This window comes from Chiloscyllium punctatum, chromosome 46, assembly GCF_047496795.1.
Source record: "Chiloscyllium punctatum isolate Juve2018m chromosome 46, sChiPun1.3, whole genome shotgun sequence".
Taxonomy (NCBI): Eukaryota; Metazoa; Chordata; class Chondrichthyes; order Orectolobiformes; family Hemiscylliidae; genus Chiloscyllium; species Chiloscyllium punctatum.
This window is the reverse complement of record NC_092784.1, coordinates 10,776,720-10,796,688: the sequence shown is the minus strand read 5'-3', so window position 1 is coordinate 10,796,688 and position 19,969 is coordinate 10,776,720.

The following is a 19,969-nucleotide window of genomic DNA, read 5'->3' as shown; positions in this document are numbered from 1 at the left end:
GCGGTTGGTGGGACGTGCATCTTTCAGAATCTCCACACAAGGCCTCCTGGTTCTCCCCGGCTCTTTCCAGGACACTCCCCATAGGTTGGGATTGGGGGCTGAGGGAACGGATATCCAGCACTCCCCCACACGGCTTGGCCCTTTCTGCCCTATTCCAGGCTGTTTCTCCTTGAATGGGAGAAAGGGAGGGAAGGAATGAGGGTGGGAGTGGGTGTCCCTGCTGTTAGTGCTGGAGGTGGCGAAGGGTGAAGTTTCTAGAGGGAGTCTGACCACAGTGGTGTATCCATGCCGTGTTATTAGTGTGCAGGGCTATTGCGTCAGTGACAGAAAAAGTGGGAGAGCGAATGCGCTGAAATCAATAGTGAGAGTGATCTTGCCTGAACTTTATTTGGAGATAGAATGCAAGCCTTGTTCGGGGATATGTGTTACAACAGATATACAGAAAGTGTGAGAGAGCAGACAAAATATGATGACTCTTATCCTGGCAGAGCAGGGAGGACATTGATACTTGTTGGTATTGCTGACCAATCCTTCAGATCATGTAAGCGTCGAGGTGAGCTTCCCAAACGTCCTGTCCAAGTCTATTGCTAATAACGTCACAGACCCTGTCCCTCAGACTGCACAGAATCAGTTTGGGTGAATGTAACAATTAGCATGGAGAAGCAAACATTGGTATGTTATATATCGAAACAAAAACTGTGGCGCAAATACTTTGTATCATATGCTCTGGACATTGGATATGCAAGTATTTGCTTGGGATAGCAATTACTTGGTGATATTATCGCTTGTGTCTTAGCCCAGAGACCCAGGGAATGTTCTGAGTACCCGAGTTCGAATCCTGCCATGGCATATGGTGGAATGTGAATTCAATAAGTATCTGGAATCAAGGGTCAATGATGACCAGTAACCCATTGCCGAATGTTGGAAAAACTCATCTGGTTCACTAATGTCCTTTAGGGAAGGAAACTGCTGTACTTCTCTGGTCTGGCCTGCTTGTGACTCCAGACCAAGGTAACGCTGTTGAATCTTAACTGCTCTCTGGCATGGGCAATAAATGCTGGTTATAAATGGGACACCCTCATCCTCTAATGAGTAACAAATACTCGTGGGTGCTGCAGTAATACTGGATGGTGTCAAGTTGCATCGAAACTGTGTTAACTGAGTGACTGCTCATGTTGTGAAAAATAAGTTCCATAAGTGTATATCAGGTTGTTGGAGAGTATGCTGTGAACCAAACTAGGGCGCAGGTTATTTCGGATTTGGTGCTGTGTGGTCAGGAGAACTAATTACTTACCTTGCCATGAAGCAGCTTTGAGGAATTGTAACATTAATATGTTACATTTGACATACCAGCTGCATGCAATATTGAAATGTTGATCGTTATAGTCAAACGTCGAGGAAGCGTGAAGGCTAGAGGGTGAAGTTAGTTCCAGTGAATTTGAAAAGTACAATATAATATTCAGTTAGAGACAAGCAATGGTTGTTCAAGTCACAGAGTTCCATACAGCATAGAGACAGGCCCTTCGGCACAAAGTGGTCCATTCCGAGCAAAATGTCCATTCACACTAAACCCATTTCCCTGCTGCTGCCCGGTATCCTTCTAATCCTTTCCTATCCACGTATTTGTCAAAATGCCTGTTAAATGTTGTTAATGTACCCACCTCAACCACTTTCACTGTCAGCTCATTCCATATGCATACAACCCTGTGCGTTAAAAAAATGCTCCTCAGGTTACCTTTTATTCTTTCTCCTCTGACCTTAAACTGATGCCCTCTAGTCCGGGATTGCCCGACCCTGGGGATAATGGATTGAGTGCATTCACTCTGTTCATGCCTCCCATGATCTTATGTACTTCCATCAGATCCCCCATCATTCTCATGCACGCTAAAGTTAAAAAATCCGAGCAAGCCCAAACTCTCATTAAAATCCAGATATTAGAGTCCTTGGCAACATCCTTGTAAATTTCTTGTGCACTCTTTCCAGTTTAAGAGCATCCTTCCGAGAGCAAAGTGAACAAAACTGAACATAACGCTACAAGTATGGCCTCACCAACATCCTGTATAACTGCAACATAACTCCCCAGTTTCGATATTCAATGGCCTGACTGATGAAGGTCAAGGTGCCAAAAGCCTTCTTCACTGTCCTGTCTATCTCTGAATCAACTTTCAGAGAACTGTGCACCTGAATCCCAGGGTTCGTCTATCCCACTACAGCCCTGAAGTATCAACCATTCACCATGAAACTCCGACCTTGAATTGTCTTTGCAAAATGCAAGAACTCACATTTATCCACATTCAACTCCATTTGTCATTTCTTGGCCCATGTCCCAGTCTGATCAAGGTCCTGCTGCAATTTCTGACAAGCTCACTGTCGACGAGACCACATTATTTAGTGTCATCTGCAATCTTAATAATCATGCCTTGTGCATTCTAAACTAAATCATTATACACAACACACACAGTAATGGTCCCAGCCTCGACTACTGAGGAACTTCACTAGTGACAGGCGTCCTGTCTGACAAGCATCCTTCCACTATTACTCTCTGCTTCCTATCATCAACACAATTTTGCATCTAATTTGCCATGTTCCCAATCCATTCCATGCAATCTACCCTTCTAGAGCAGCGTACCACGTGAACCCTTATTGAAGGCATTACTAAAATCAATTGGACTACGTGTACCACCCTGCCTTCATCAACGTTGCTGGTCACTTCATCAAAGAACGCAAATAAATTTGTCAGCCATGATCTCCCATTTACAAAGCCGTGCTGATTGTTCCTTATCACACACCGCCTTTCCAAATATATGTATATCTTTTCTCTCAGAATCTCCTCAAGTACCTTATCCACAGATGTACAGTTTACTTGTCTATAGTTCCCAGGTTTTTCTTTGAAGCCCTTCTTGAATAAGGGCACAGCAGTCACTGTCCTCCAGTCATCTGGGGCCTCATCCATGGCCAGCAGATGATATGAAACTATCAGCCAGGCCCCCCACAATCTCTTTTCTGTCCTCTTGCAATATTCCTGGAGATATCTGGTTGATAGAAATACTGTAAAGTTTGAATCAAAAGTCTATGTCTTTAAGGTAAAAACACCCAAGAGTGAGAAAGTGACTTCATGATGGTTAAGAAAATAAATTAAAGATTATATTAATCATAAGAAGCGACTTCAGAAGAATTCCAGACAGTATGGAAACCTGAGAAATGTCGAAAATTTATAACTCAGAAAAGGAGAGCCATGAAACTGATAAGGAAATCAGAAAGCGAACATGCATGCTAAAAAATAGGAACACAAAGACTGCATAAATCTACGATCTACATTTCAAAGGAAACAAAATAAAAGCATGGTCAAATGTGGAAATTTGTATCAGAAGAGGATTGCTTATTGTCGAGAGCAGGGAAATGGCCGAGAAAATAACCAGTTAACTTTGCATCTGTCTTCATGGAGGAAGACCCAGAAAATTACCCAGAAATACCAAGTGATCATATAGGGCTTGTGGAACTAAAGACACAAAGTCAATTCATATCAGTAACAAGGTAGCACTTGAACATGTAGCTGGATGGAGCATTGGTAAGTCTAACGAAACAGATGTAATTCATTTCAAAATATCAGAAATAAATCAGCAATAGAAAAATGAATTGTTGTGGTTCTGTTCGCCGAGCTGGGAATTTATGTTGCAGACGTTTCGTCCAGTGTCTAGGTGACATCCTCAGTGCTTGGGAGCCTCCTGTGAAGCGTTTCTGTGCTGTATCCTCTGACATTTATAGTGATTTGTATCTTCTGTTTCTGGTTGTCAGTTCCAGCTGTCCGCTGCAGTGGCCAGTATATTGGCTCCAGTTCGATGTGTTTGTTGATAGAATCGCTTCACAGAAGCGCGTCACAGGAGGCTCCCAAGCACTGAGGATGTCACCTAGACTGGGGACGAAACGTCTGCAAAACAAATTCCCAGCTCGACGAACAGAATCACAACAACGAGCACCCGAGCTACAAATCTTCTCACAAACTTTGAAGAAGTATTAATTGCACTGCCAATGGTTGTGTTTTATTTTCCTGTGCATTCCAAGAGGCTGGAAAGCCATTGTTGATAAATAGAAGGTAATAAACGTGATCCAAGCATGTTATGTAGGTGAATGCAATGGATCCAACCATCTAGAAAGGGAAAAAGTGATAGTGGAAAGAAATGCAGACCAATTAACTTGACATCTGTGGAGAAACTTTGGAAATCTATGAGACAGGATGTAATATTTGATATTTAGAAATTAAAAGCAACATTGGAGAGCATCAGTATGTATTTTTAAAGGAAATCATTTTTAAAGGAAATCATTTAAAGGAAAACACCGGAATTTTTGGAAGGGTATTTGGAAAAATATATTTAAGTGGGAAGTTAAAGTTGGGTTCACCTTCGATTAAAGCCGTCAGAATATCGATGCAACAAAATGTTGAAGTAGTTTCACAGTGTATTGGCGAGACTGTACCGGGACGATTGTGTACAGGGTTGGTGAGACTGTATCTGGAGTATTGTGAACAGCTTTGGTAAGCTAATCTGAGAAAGAATATGCTGACCACAGAGGAAGTGCAATGTACTGTCTCCAGATTCGTCCCTCAGATGGCGAGATTGTCTGATGCAGAAACTCGGCCTGTGTTCTCTCGGGTTTCAAAGAATGAGAGGTGATCACAGTGAAATTTAGAAAATTCACTAAGCATATGACAAGGTGGAAATAAACAGGATGTTCCTCTGGCTGTCTTCTCTACATTTAAGGCAAATAATGGCAGGATAAGGGACAGGCCATTTAAGACTGCAATAAGGAGGAAATTCTTCACTCAGGGAGGACTGAATAATACAGGGGCATGGAAATCTGCTGGCAGACAAGTTTGGGGAGAATCCCCAGGTATTCACCAAGTGTATCAAGTGGAACAGAATAACCAGACAACAGGTAGGAGTCATTAGTGACTTGCCAAGTTGCATCTAAATCATCTTTAGTGGTAGGAGTCAAAGGGTGGTGGTAAAAGCCTGTTTGTGTGACTGGAGGCCGGTGTTCAATGGTGTACGACGGGGAGTAGTGTTGTGTCCCTTATTATTTGTGATTCGGAGGTGCCTGTGTTGGACCAGGGTGGCCAAACTTAAAAATCACACAAACCAGGTTTATTCGGAGGCACGAGCTTTCAAAGCGCACAACCACCTGATGAAGAAGCAGCGCTTCGAAAGCTAAAGCCTCCGAATAAACCTCTTGAGCTATAACTTGGTGTTGTGTGATCTATAACCTCATTATTTGTAATATTCATAAATGGTGTATCTGTGAATATGGACGAGGGGTGGGGAGAGTGTGATAACTAAGTTTGTGTTTGATACAAAGAATGACCGGTTGGTTGGCAGTGAGGAGGATAGTTTTATGTTACAGGAAGATACAGATGGAATGGACAGATCGATGACAGATGGAATGTAACCCTGATAAATATGAGGTGATGCACTTTGGGAGAAGGAAGCAGACAGGGGAGTACTCAGTGAATGGCAGCACACTAGGGAGCTCAGACGGAGCTTCTCCACACATCCTTGAATGTGACTGGAGAGATTAATACACAAGTTTAGAAAGCAAAGGGGAGCGTAAGCATAGCCTTTATTCATCGAGGCACAGATTATAACAGCTATGCAGAACTTTGGTTAGGTCAAGATGGAATTATTTGTGTAGTTGTGGGAACCACATGACAGAAAGGATGTGATTGTACTGGAGGGGGTTGCAGAGGAGATTCACCAGGATGTTCCCTGGGATGGAGCATATCAGCTATGGAGAGAGTCTGGATAAGCTCGGGTTGTTTACACTGGAGCAAAGAAGGCTGAAGGGGATGTAATTCAGAAGGAAAAGATTATGAGGAATCTGGACAAGGTGGATAGACAGCAGCTGTTCCCTTTAATCAGAGGGAGAAGAACAAGGGGGAGCACAATCTTAAAGTAAAGGGTTTGAGATTTAGAGGGGACTTGAGGATCGTTTTTCACCCAGAGGGTTTTGAGGTCTGGAATGCACGACCGAAGAGGGAGTTGTCACGGGTAACCTCACATCTGTTACAATGTATTTGGATGACCGCGTGAAGTGTCATAATATTTGTGTAGAAAAGTGGGACTAATGTAGACCGTGCTGTATTTCTGATGAGTGCATTGTTGTGCAAGGTCAATCATTAAGAAGCTTACGACATGAATTGATGGGTTTCAGAACACTCTATATGCACCAGGGTAAGAAGAGGGAACTTGCAACAGCTTCAAGAAGTACGCCAATGGCAAAATTAAAGGAAAACATCGTGAAGCTTCGCTACAGTCTGAAACCAGAGAATGGAGAATAGAGAAGAGGGAAATGGCAGAACTATGCAGCAAATATTTCAGTTATGCCTTCACAGAAGAAAACAAAACAAAAAACAATCTTCCCAGTAATACAAGGAAAGCTTAATCTGGTGAGAGAGAAAAATGGAGTAGAATACACTTAGCAAAGAAACGTTATGGAGAAAGTATTTTAACTGAAAGTAATTGGACTGAGACAAAGGTAACAGAGATTTATCAAATGGGAGTCATATTTGAGAGACTGACTTTCAGCAAAACTATGGAGAAGTAATCAATGCAATACGATTGGATTTTCAGAAAGATTTTTGATAAAGCCCCAAGCCTACTATATAAATTAGAATCCTATGGTACTGGGGCTAACAGAAGGGTACGGTATTACAATAGGAGAGCTAACAGGAAACAGTGAGTAGGAATAAATCGATTTTTTTACGGCAGAGGACTCGGGGTGTAGCTGAATTCAGTGTTTGAGTTCTAGCTATTTCGAATACACACCAAACTTATGTTAGAGGGAATCAAATGCAATATTTCCAATCCTGCTGATGGCACTAATTGATGTCGGATTATGAGTTGGGGAGGAGGATGTAAAAGGTGACTGAGGCAAGTGAAGTGTCTGTGCAAATATTGGGCAATGAAGCGCAATGTGGGTGGATGTGACGTTGTGCTCTTTGATGCGAAAAAGTGAACGGTAGCCTACCAGTTGAAAAGGTTGGAAAATGTTACTCTATAAAGGGACTTATGATTCTTTTTGTTTCATTCTTCACTGACCTCCGCCGTCTATGCAGGGCAGTGAGTTCTGAGGCCAGGAGTCAATACAGGGAATGGCATTGGGACACTTAGCAGTGTACATAGACCCACCAGTTGGGTAGCTGTAACATTGAAAAGGATCTGGATCTCACTGTACACTAGTCACTGAAAGTATTTTTTACAGGAACAGAAAACAGTTAGGAAAGTAAATGGTGTGTTGGACCTTCATTGCAGGGAGATTTGTGTCCAGGTGTCAGGGTGTCTTATTGCAGCTGTCCAGGCCCTTGATGAGACCCCATCTCGAACATTGTGCAGAATTTTGGGCAGTGATGGTCTCCTTACCGAATAAAGGACAATGCTGACATTGGGGGAGAGCAGTAAAGAATGACCAGACTTACCTCTGGGATGACAGGCTTGTTGTGGGAGCAGAGTTTGGGTCGATTGAACCTATATTCCATATGCTTTAGCAAAATGAGTTGTACCTCAGTGAAATATATAAAACTCTGACAGGGTGAGACAGATTACAAGCAGTGATGATAATTTTGAAGCCATTTCAGAGACCATTGAAGAGTTTATCACATGTTTGTGCGTCTGGAGTCACTTTTATTCCAGACCTGGAAAGCACGGGAGATTTACTTCCAGAAAGTACATTGGGGATGTAAACTGATGTTTACATTCCACATTGGCTTCAGGGTAACTATTACTGACACCAGATTTTATATGGGGAAAAAGTGAGAACTGCAGATGCTAGAGATCAGGAGAAGGGCTGATGCCCGAAACGTCGATTCTCCTGTTCCTTGAATGCTGCCTGACCTGCTTCACTTTTCCAGCAACACATTTTCAGACCAGATTTTATATCTCAATATTATATTTATTGTTTCTAACTTCCACCAGCTGCCAGGGCATTATCATTGTCTGGATTAGTAATCCAATGACATTTCCAAAATAGCACCATCTCCACATGGGGACCTATCAGAAACCACACTGAGCAGGTTATTCCTGTACTGCTTGACAGCTCTGTCAAGAACTCCAACCAATTTGAGCATTGTGATGGGACTTAGGGCGTAGTAATTGGTCAGATTGTAATTATCCTTCTCTTAAGGCATTGGAAATATTTGAGTAATTTTCCACATTGCCAGGGAGATGTCAGAGTTGGAATTGGAATGAAACCGTTCCCAAGGGACACGGCTTGTTGTGCAGCACAAGTCTTCAGACCCATTGCAGGAATGGGGTCAGGGCCCACTGTCTTTGTCGTATCTACTGTGTTCAGCTGTTTCTCCATGGCACGAGCAGCGAATCGAATTGGTTGAAGACTGACATCTGTGATTCTGTGGGCATCATGGCGAGGGTGAGGTAGATCATCCACTCAACACTTCTGGCTGAGGAAGTTGCAGATACTACATCCTTGTCTTTTACACTGAGGCTGCAGGGCTTTTCCGTTATTTAGGATGGGGATGTTTGTGGAGCCCTTTCCTCTGTCGTTTGTTTACTCGTCCATCACCATTTGTGACTAAGTGTGGCAGGACTGCAGAGCTTCAATCAGATCTGTTCGTCAAGTGCGTAGCTTTAATGGGTTAGCATCAGGTTTAGGTTCACATGGTTCTGATCTTGACACGTTCACTCACACTCGTCACTGAGCCATAGATCGTGTTGATGGTAATGGCAGACTGAAGGATTATCCTGGGCAAAAAGTTACAGGTTGTGGTTGAATGCAGGTCTGCTTCTACTGCTGCTGTGGTCTACAGCACTATATGAATACGCAGTTTCGAGCTGCAATATCTGTAATGTAGTTCTGCTGTCTGTTCCCCAATTCTCACTGAGAACCATTCACCCATCAGCCCTGTAGTCAGTGACCGAACCCGGTTTCTGATGTGGAAATACTTCCATTTTTAAAAAAAAAATTCTCATGCTGCTGAAGGTCTCTCGCTGGGTCATGTTTTCAATCTGACACATTGCGCAAAAGCATTTAGCTGATTTTAATTCAACTGTTTATTTCATCTGAATCTTATTCCTTCATTAATGCCATCTTCGGTGTTAAAGTGAATGTGCTTCCCTCTGTTTCTCTCCCTGACCATGATTAAGAGCTCTGTAGTGTCAGTGATACCAGCCTTGTGTAGTTTCAGAGCCAATGAATTCTCTGGATTCCCAATAATCTTCACCACATTGTATGTTTTCTCTTTTGGTTGGATGCTGTCCCTTACTTGCCTTATCATTCATGGCTGCCTTGTTCTCGCATGAGTATGCTTCATCTTCTTTCGGATGAATTTAATTATGTTTCGAATTATCCCCAGAAACGCCTGCCATTGCTGCTCCATGGTCTTCCCTGCTCGGCTCCCCATCCAATTAACTCTGGTCAGCTCCTCCTGAATTTCTTTCGAGTTATATTCCTCAATTATAATCACATTACATCAAGAAAAGAGCAATAGATATAAACTGAAAGGAGTTTTGAGAGATGGGACACGCCGAATAATTGGTGGATTTCTTAACTAGATGCAAAGAGAGAACAAGAGACAGGATGTAGATGTGAAGATAAGAAAAATGAGAAAACTAGATTATTGAAAGAAGTAGATGTACATCCCTCAATGTTTTGGCAATTCCTGTGTGCTGTGGTCCTTTGTACAGTGCATTTACAACAGAGTAATATGTTCAAATGCTGAGTCTGATGACAGAATCTTTATCACCAATAATATGACAGACAGTAGCTTTGGAAAGATCCAGCAGGCCAATATACTGAATTCCTGGTAGAAAGGGGCTTAACTGAAATACGTTGGGACACCATAAGCAAGATTTATAACACCCATCCTGATAAGAATGAGAGACAAGACTAAGGAATCCCAGAAAATGGGGAACGTTGAGAGAAGGGGAACGTAACATTTCAGATGAGAATCAAATAATGCTTTAATGCTTTATAAATGTTATACATCATGTGCACGATTTTTCGTTAACTGTGTCTCCATTGTTCATTCATAATGTGTTGTACACATATGAACAATCTTCCTTATCTGAACAAACACTGATTAAACAGTGTATATAAAATCATTTTTCCACCATTTCAAACTGTCCTGTTGTCGTGCTACCAGGATACATGAACATTAACTGGCCACCAAAAGACATGATCCACTATCACTAATTTCCATACATACAAACAAAGAATGATACCACTTTGACTGTGACTACACACACATCGTAGGAAAGGCGAAGCAAAGACACACACGAAAGTTCGTAGAGGAATGGCGTTCTAACCAGAAGTATATTAATAAACACATCAATTTCAATCCTATCTACTTTCCCTTAAAAAAACAGGAAATGACATTACCCAGCTTAAGAAACCAAAACCTATAAATAGAGAGTCGGGACATACCAACAGCGTGTCACCGAGACCCTGATGATGTTACCTCGTCATGGTAATGAAATATCTGAAAACGAAACTTCAAGCTCAGCGTGCTAACTTATATACTTATAAATTGTTATTTTTCTTTTAATAGTTGAATTTGCGACTTCTCTGTCACTCATGTTTTAACAGATTACGAGGTGAGGCAAATTTTTCAGAGGGTTTCGACATCGACGTCATAACAGTCTGAGGGTTTGTTGTATGGGATTAGGACAGATTTGGGGTACACAAGGTCCCAGCAGATTCCATCACTTGGCAGTTAGTGACCTAGATCTTCAAATAAAACTGGTGAGAAAATTCATTTCATTTTGTTTCCTTGTGATTGGTTAAATTAAAAGAAATGATTTTTAACATTACTAAAGAAGTTCTGGGGTTTGAAGATGATTCCCAAATTTGACAAGTAAGTTTAGAAAGACAGAGGAATGGCATACTCAACGAATTAACAAGTAGATTAGAATTGGGTTTCACCAGGGACAAAAGGAAAGCTGAAATTGTAATGGAGTTGGCCAAGAACTTTGGTGTATCAGAGAAACAGGCAACCGCAGTCGAGTAAGAAAAACTTAAATTGCAAATGTGGCAATTCGACTTAGAAGATAAAGAAAGAGACAGAAAGAGAGAAAAAAGAGAAAGAGAAAGAGGAAAAAGAATGAGAGAGAATATGAAATTCAGAAGTTGGAAATTAGATAAGAAAGTTAAATTAATAGGATGAAGGTAAAGGGAGAATGTAGGGGTATATACAACTATGTTAATATATTGCTATATTTCGGTGAGAAAATGTCAAAACCTTTTTTATTTCATTCGAAAAATAGACTCAGCAGATGGTATAGCCAGTGAACTTGTCGGTAATGCTCGTTCAGACTAAGCTTGTGGGCACAGCTGGTGAGGTTTGTGCCGCGCTATCAGATGAGGGATAAGAGATTATGCAGATGTCACACAAGCTGTTTTGAGTGCTTATGAATTGATACTCGAAGCATATAGACGGAAGTTCAGAAATATAGAGATGGAAACAGGTCAGAGTTATGTTGAGTTTGAAAGAATTAAACACAGTCATTTTGACATATGGATGCAGGCCTTAAATATGGATAAGACCTGTGAGGTCCGAAGGAAGATTATTCTGCTAGAGGTGTTTAAAAACCCACTTCCAGAGATGGTAAGAATTCATGTGAATGAATTGAAAGTTCAAGAAATGAGAAGTGCGGCAGAAATGGCAGGTAAATATGCATTAGTGCATAAGATGAAATTTAGCTTCTGGGAGGATTTTCATTCTATGAGGGACAGAAATTGGGAGAAGGGGAGATCCTACACTGCAAAACATAAAGTAAAGCACACTGGCAATACTTTACCACAGGTGGAAAAAGAAGCCCAAAGGGTTTGAATGGTGGTGAAAGGCCTCAGGTTTTCACACTATAAGTGAGTGGAACACAGCACCGATGGATGAAGAAGGCAACAGGGAAAAGATGCTTTCACTGAAGTAAGCTGGGATACACAGTGCTGGGCATTGAAGGCAGACACTTTGGCAAAAGATTTGTTAAAACAGGCTAAGCATAGTGAAACTGGTAAAGGAGACCCGAAGTAGAACCGATGAGTTGCAGGAGAGTGCACAGCTGAGGCAGAGACTGGGTGTAGAGGCAGTGCCTGATCTCTATAAAGAATTCGCCTCTGTGGAAAAACTTTACTCAGAAAGAACTGCGGGGGGGGGGGGGGGAGTGGGGAGGACAAGAAGTCACGATTTGCGTGATACGAGATCTGCTCAGTCTCAAATAGTTGAGAAGTGAGGCGCAGGAAAAGCACAACAGATCAGGCAGCATCCGAAGAACAGAACAATCGACATATCAGGCATAAACCCATCATCAGGAATGTAGTGGGGGTACAAGGGTGCTGAAAGATAAATAGGAGGGTAGGTGCTGGGCTGGCGAGAGGGCCATTGGCAAGTTGTAAGTGGGGGTGATAGTGATATGTCGGAGGGGAGGGTGGAATGGATAGGTGGGAAGATGGACAATGAAGACTTTTCAAGAGGGCAGTTCTAATTTGAAAGGTTGGAACTGGGATGAGGCTGGGGAAAGGGAGATTTGGAAATTGGTGAAATCGATGTTGATGTTGTATAGTTTGAGGGTTCCAGCTGCACTCCTACCTATCCACTTCATCCTCCTCTCCGACCTATCACCATCACCCCCGAACTGCATCTACCTATCGCCTTCCCAACTACCTTCCACCCGGCTGCACCCCACCCTCCTATTTATTTCTTAGCCCTCTTTCGTCTCCCTTGCCCCCACTTTCATGATGAAGGACTTGGGCCTGAAACGTCAACTCTCCTACCTCTCAGATGCTGCCTGATCTGCTGTGTTTTTTCCAGTGCCATACTTTTCAACTCGGATCTCCAGCATCTGCAGTCCTCACTTTCTCTCAGCCACTAATAGTAAGTGATAGAAGTATTTTCACTCTTCCTGACATGTTACTCAAGAGCGTGATAATGTGTGTAATGGGGACAGAAATTAAGCACTCCCTTTTGTAACATCAGATTGGAGTGCCAATTCAAGTTTAGGGAAGTAAAAGTGACAGTGAGTAACAGAGTGTTAGTTCCAGGAATGCAGTTTGTTCTTGGGAACGATTTAGCAGGATTCAAGGTGGGAGAGAAACCCCTTATGGTGGAGAAGCCAATGGAAGACGAGGGAACTGGTGAGTTAAAAGAAAAACACCGAGGAATTTTTCCAGACTGTGTAGTAACAAGATCCCACTGTCATAAGTTACAGCAGGAAGGAAAAATGAAAGAAAAAGTCGAAGGAATTGAGGTTTAGTTAACTGACACCCTGTTTGATGTCACGGTGCAGGAAACAAAACCTAAACAGGCAGTGGGTCAGGCAGAGGTGTTTAGTCCTGAAAGGCTAATGGACTTAGAACCACATTCACATACAGAAAAGGAATCAGAACATGTTGTCAAACCTTATTAATTTAAAGATAGAATCCTAAAATTAAAATGGAGACCACGACAAGTTAGTGCAGAAGGGAAATGGGCCGAAGTGCACAAGATTGTGTTACTGGTAGCAGACAGTGTTACGTGTAGCACATGAACTAACTGCAGGCGGTCACCTACGTGTACAGAAGACTCAGGCTAAGGTACAAAAGCATTTGTTGTGGCCTGGAATGCACAAGGACATGGTCCATTTTTGTTGTACGTCATGCATGCCAAATGGTGGGTAAATCACAGGCAGTAATAAAATCAGCACCTTTGTTGCCAATTCCTGTATTCAAAGAACCTTTCACAAGGGTTATGGCTAATTGTGTAGCTCCCCTTTCTAAAATAAAAGTGGAAACCAATATTTGCTGATCATCATACATGTGTCTAACAGATTTCTAAAGGCAATTCCATTACGGAGTGTTAAGACAAAAAGGCAGGTGAAGGAGTTGGTAGTTTTCTTTTCTCGCTATGGGCTGCCCAGAGAGATTCAGTCAGATTAAAGGTCTCATTTTACCGCTCAGTTGTTTAAGTAAATCATGGATAGCTTAGGCATACAGCAATTCAAATCAAAAGTGGCTCATTTTGAATACCAGGGAGACTTGGAACGTTAGCATCAGACGCTGAAGATCATGTTAACAGCAGACTATCAAGATTGCCTGAATGATTGGGATAAAGGTGCCCCTTTAAATTCTTTGCCATTGGAGATGTCCTCAATAAATCTACTCAGTTTACTTGAGTTGATATTTGTACATGAAGTGAGAGGTCCTTTGAATTATTTAAATATAAATTGACAGGACCAAAGTCGGCGATCTCTCAGTTGGAGTATGTCTATGAGGTGAGGGAGAGTTTAGAACGAATAGGTGAGTTAGCTAAACAGCACCTGAAGAGGGCACAGAACAAAGTGAAGCAGATGACAGATAAAAACTCGAAATCTTTGACGATTTCCCGTGGGGATGACGTATTAGTATTGCCACCAGTGGTAGGAAATCCCTTCAAAGCCAGGTTTCGTGGCCCCTTTCAAATGAAAAAAAAAAGTGGAGTCAGATAACCTATCTTGTAAAGATACCGGATCTGATAAAAACGTTATCGAGTATGCCATGTGAATGAATACTTCTCCAGCCACATTTAAGACTCAGGAACAAAGTTGTGGCCAGACAAACAAATTCTGCAGCTTATCTATCTCCCATGTTACAGTTGGCACAGCATGTTGAACGATTGCAAGAAGCAAACTTGGTCAAAAAAAACCTTAAAGAAAACAGAATTCGCGAAGTTAGAGGTGATGCTCGTGGGGTATTACATTGGACATAAAAGTTTGATCCCATGGAACACAAATAAGAAGGAGATTGAGGAATTTCCACGACCATCCTCGACGAATGAAGTCCTTTGCTGTTTGGAAATGCATGGATTCTATCATAAGTTTATTCCGAATGTCAGCAGAGTATTGGCACCACTGATGGATGTAGGAAAGAAGATCACAGAATTGTGGTGGACAGAACAATGCCAGGGGCATTTGAGAATTTTAAAGCGGGATTAATCACAACACCACACCAGTTTTAACTGCACCAAATATTTTGAAATCTCTTGAAAATTGTGTCTGATGCTACGAATTTAGTGCTCTAAGATGTATTGATGCAAAAGATGATGATGGAATTGAATGGCTAATTGGCTACTTGTCAAATAACGCAATATCCACCAGAACAAAATACAAAATCTCCATTATTGAAAAAGAAAGATTTAGTTTCGTACTGGCCTGATAATTTTTTAATGTTTAAATGACAAACAACTTGTCGGAGGCGGTTGTGGACAACAACGAAAATCCTGTCGGACTTTTTGGGATATTTAAGACCAAAATGTGAGACAATTTCATTGGCGTCTTCTGTTACCGACTATAAACTTACAAAATATACGTGCCGTGGGCCCGAAAAATGTGACAGCAGATGCGTTATTGTGGATTTGAAGGAAACAGTGTAGATAAGCTTTGACTTATTCCAGTGTTATATATGTGTACAGAATGGTATAACCAAGGTTAATACTTTTGTATTTCATAATAATAGGATTAAGAATTAGAGGAAAAGAAATGAAGCCATCTTTTCAATCTGATGGTTCATTTTATTTCTGAAGGGGGGAGGTGTTATGAAGCTGAAAGCATGTCTGTTCAAATTAATACAGAACAGGTTTCGTTGAATAGAATGTACAGCCACAGATGCTAGCTAAATGTCAGACTGTTCCAAACGTAACAATTAGCTGGGAAATGGAAACCTGAGTTTTGGTTGCTGTTTTGACAGCAATTCAAATACAATCAAAGACTTTACATAATGCTCAGGATATCAGAAGCCAAGAGAGTTTGAATATTATTGTTTGTACACCTGGAAATCAAACAAATTATGAGAATTATTGTATCATGGGGAGTAGAAAAACCCAGCATTTTGAACACTAGAGGGAGAATCACTGCCATTCAACAGCAGAGTAACTGCTGTAGAGCAGGAGTGCTAACTGACCATCTCAAACACTCTCTATCAAAGATACATGTTCATGTAAAACCTGCTTACAGTAATAAAAAACATGACCCAGGGAGATCAGCAGCTGGAAAAGTGAACACAGCGGGGCAGATAGAGACTATGTGGTCTTGAAATTGTAATGTTTAATATGTGGGATGTTGGAACAGCATATGTTTACAGAATTGGAGTCAGATAGTAAGTAGGTAAGACAAGCGGGGCTTGGATTTGTGAATAGTTATTGTTTAGTGTTCACTAATAAAGTTAAGAAACTAACTTGTTAATTTTTGAGGGAGATCTGTGTCCCTCATATTTTAACAGATTACGATGTGAGGCGAGCTTTTCTGGGTGTTTGGTTTTAATTAACAGAGGGATTCGACTCCACCTTGTAAAAGTCAATCCACGCTCACCCCTTTTCCCTGCAGTTGGTCCATATCCTTCCAGTCCTTTCATATCCACATATTTATCCAAATGCTTTTGAAATATTGTTAACGTACCCCCCTCGACCACATCTGCTGGCAGCTCTTCCACGTACCAGCCCTCTGTGTAAAAAAGTAGCCCCTCAGGTTCCCTTTTATTCCTTCCCCTTTAACCTTAAACTGATCCTATCTCGTCCTCGATTCTTTAAACATTGGAAAACACTGAGTGCATTCACCCTATCCATATTCCTCATGATCTTATACAGCTCTATCAGGTCCCCCTCAGTATCCTTCATGCCAAAGAAAAGGTCCTAACTTGTCCAACCTCTCCATATAACTCAGACGTTGGGTCCTGGCAACGTCCTTGTCAATTTCTTCTGCACTCTTTCTAATTTCTGAAAATAAACCCTACAACAAGTTGACAAAACTGAACACAATACTCCAAGTATGGCCTTACCACCGTCCTGTTTAACTGCAACATAAATTCCCAACTTCTATACTACATGTCCTGCCTGATGAAGGCCAGTGTCCCAAATGACTTTTTCACTGCCCTGGCTACCTGTGACTCCACTCTCAGAGAACCGTGCACCTGACCGCCAAGGTCTCTCTGCCCATTACATCCCTTAAGGCTCTCCCGTTCACCATGGAACTCCTACCTTGATTTGAGATTCCAAAATACAAGTCCTCACACATATATATTCAATTCCATTTGCCATTTCTCGGCGCTTTTGCCCACCTGATTAAGGTACTGCTGCAATTTCTGATAATCGTCCTCACTGATCACGCTACCACTCATTTTAGTGTCATCTGCAAACTTTCTAATCATGCCTTGTACATTCTTAACCAAATCATAGATAACAAACAGCAATGGACCCAGTCTCCAGTCTGAGAAGCATCCTTCCACGAAATCCTCTGCTTCCAACCATCAAGCCAACTGTGTATCCATTGGCCCGTTTTCCCAGCATTCCACGCGATGTAACCTTCCAGAGCAGCCTGCCATGTGGAACTTTATCAAAGGCCTTACTGAAATCCATAGAGACCACGTCTGCCGCTCTGCCCTCGTAAAACTTCTTGGTCACTTCATCAAAGAACTCTAACAAATTTGGGGAGCACGGTCTCCCACTCACAAGTCTATGCTGACTGCTCCGAATCAAACCATGTGTAAGTAATGCGTGCAGAAAATGGCATGCTGTGCTTTATTGGAAGATGATTCGAGTACATAAGTAAAACCATCTTCCTGATGTTGCAGACCCTTGCTGAGAGAGCATTAGGGGCACTCTGTACAGATTTGATTTCCTTTGTAAGGAATGATCTCCTTACCACAGACACGGGTGATGGTAACATAAGGATAGAGTGAATAAGCTGAGTGTTTCATCTGTAGAGCTGTGAGAGACGAAGAAATGGTGATGCTGAAACACGAGGAGTGGCAGCGATCACTTATTTCCAAAACAGACATTGACAGGGAGAGAAATTCCATACTTTACCCAAAATTGATTAGTTTGATTTATTGCCACGTGTACCTCAGTACAGGGAAACACTTTATTTATGAGCAGTGGAGGCAGATGATAGTAAGCATGGCCAGGCGGATCATAGAGTAGAAATAGACTTGGATGGGGTAAGAGATACAGATTACACTGAACAGGACGTGCACTAGATAAGATCAAAATGAACAAGATCAGCATTATTTGAACTTAGAGAGTCCATTCATCAGTCTAACATGACTTTCCTAACAGTTTACATGCCTAAATTAACTATCCCCACATTATTGTGCAGTCGGCTTGTGAACCGGTACTGAATGCCATGTTGCACACAAACCCCAAATGCGGCCACAATACCTTCCATCTGAAACAGGTAGCCATTCCCACCAGCTTCCGCCCTACATAGAGAACACCAGGCTGTCTTCTCGGAGATGGAAGATGCCTTCTTGAAACTTCACACAAGACATATGGCTTCCTGCTCACCACTAGAAAACCACGTTAAAGTCCCACATGTGTATCACATGGAATGGAGCCACGAGGAACAACGTGGAGCAGTCTGTCTGTGCAGTCTCTGCTCCACTTGGTCATCATCTTGGAGCATCAATTAGGAGACACTTAAGACTGCAGATGCTGGAGATCAGAGTAGAACGTCGATTGCTGGAAAATCACAGCATGTCAGGCAGCATCCGAGGAGCAGGAGAATCGACGTTTTGGGCATAAGATATTCATCAGGAATCAGCATAAATTACCTCATTCTGCCCCCGTGTATGTGCATTGAGGTGGGAATGGCCTGCTACTGTTCCTGGATAAGTGACTCAATTGACTGACTGGCTTCTTCCTCGTCCGATTGGACAGGGCCTAGGGCCTGACTGGTTACCCCTGGTTCCTGTTTAACAGCTCATTATACTGACTAGTGGGATAATGCTGCAGCTTTAAGAGGTTATTTTGTCCTGGTTTCTTTTCAGAGAGAGATTGAACGGTTGTTACCAAGCTGGCTAGTTAAGACCACTTGAGTAACAGTTAGGGATGCCTTGTGTTTATTTTAATGCAGACTGAATGGGTGTGGGAAGCTCTCACAGATTAGGATCTCTGTGTTTTGGTTTCTCAGCAACATCAGAAACTATTGGGGTCTCCACAGAGTTGGAAGCTTCAGTGAATGTCTCCTGGCTGCTACACTCTCTGAAATTTCTCTTGATGCTGTTTTAATTTCTGGATTGGAGAAATGTTTCTGACAATCTGTGTCTGAATATTTCTTTTTGCCGAGGGGTGTGTTTATGGGATTTTCCAAATTTGAACAGTTCATTAGTAATAGTTCCAAGATCCATTATTATGTTAACTTGGCCAATAGAATTAAGTTATTCTCGATTCCTCTTTCTTTTGTTTCATCTAATCTTTCATGTTTAAATAAATGGTGTTTTGCTTCACACCGAGTAGTTTGACCAGTCACATTGTATCTGGAACAGACACTTTACATTTCCTTTAAAAAACGAAAACATCAGAATGTATGCTAACGCCTTCAAATATTTTCGAGGTGCTCTGGTGTGGCCCATCACACTAGACTCCTTCTCTTTCTGAGTAATAGGCTGGAGGCACTGAATGTGCTGGCCCTGTTCATCTCCAATAATGTCAATGGACTGAATGACTTCCTCATATTCCTGTGAAACCAGCATGAGGTGCTGAATGAACTCTCGTTTTACTGTGGCAATGTGCAGTGCCCGCCAGTGCTGTTACATGAATATTATAGACACTTTAAAAAAACAAACCTGAGTGGTATCTGGATCTTGCTGCACAGAACCAGTTCAGGACCTGACGGGGGACAAAACGCTGTGAACATTGTGGAATCTTCAGTGACCATCCCAACTTCTGATCTTGTGTTGGGGAGGGTGGGGGCGGGAGACATTGATGAAGCAGCTGAAGATGTTTGTGAAGAGGAAGTTACCCTGAGGATCTCCCACAGAGGTGACCCAGGACTGAGATGGGTAACATCTTCCTTTGTGCCATGTTTGACACCAAACACTGGAGAGTTTACTCTGATTTCCATTAAGACCAGCTCCTTGATGTCAACAGAAGTGAACCATTACGTTCATATCAGGGCCAGTCATTTTTACCTGAACCCTTGTGTCAAACTCTTTTGTTCGCATCAATCGGCCACGATATCGG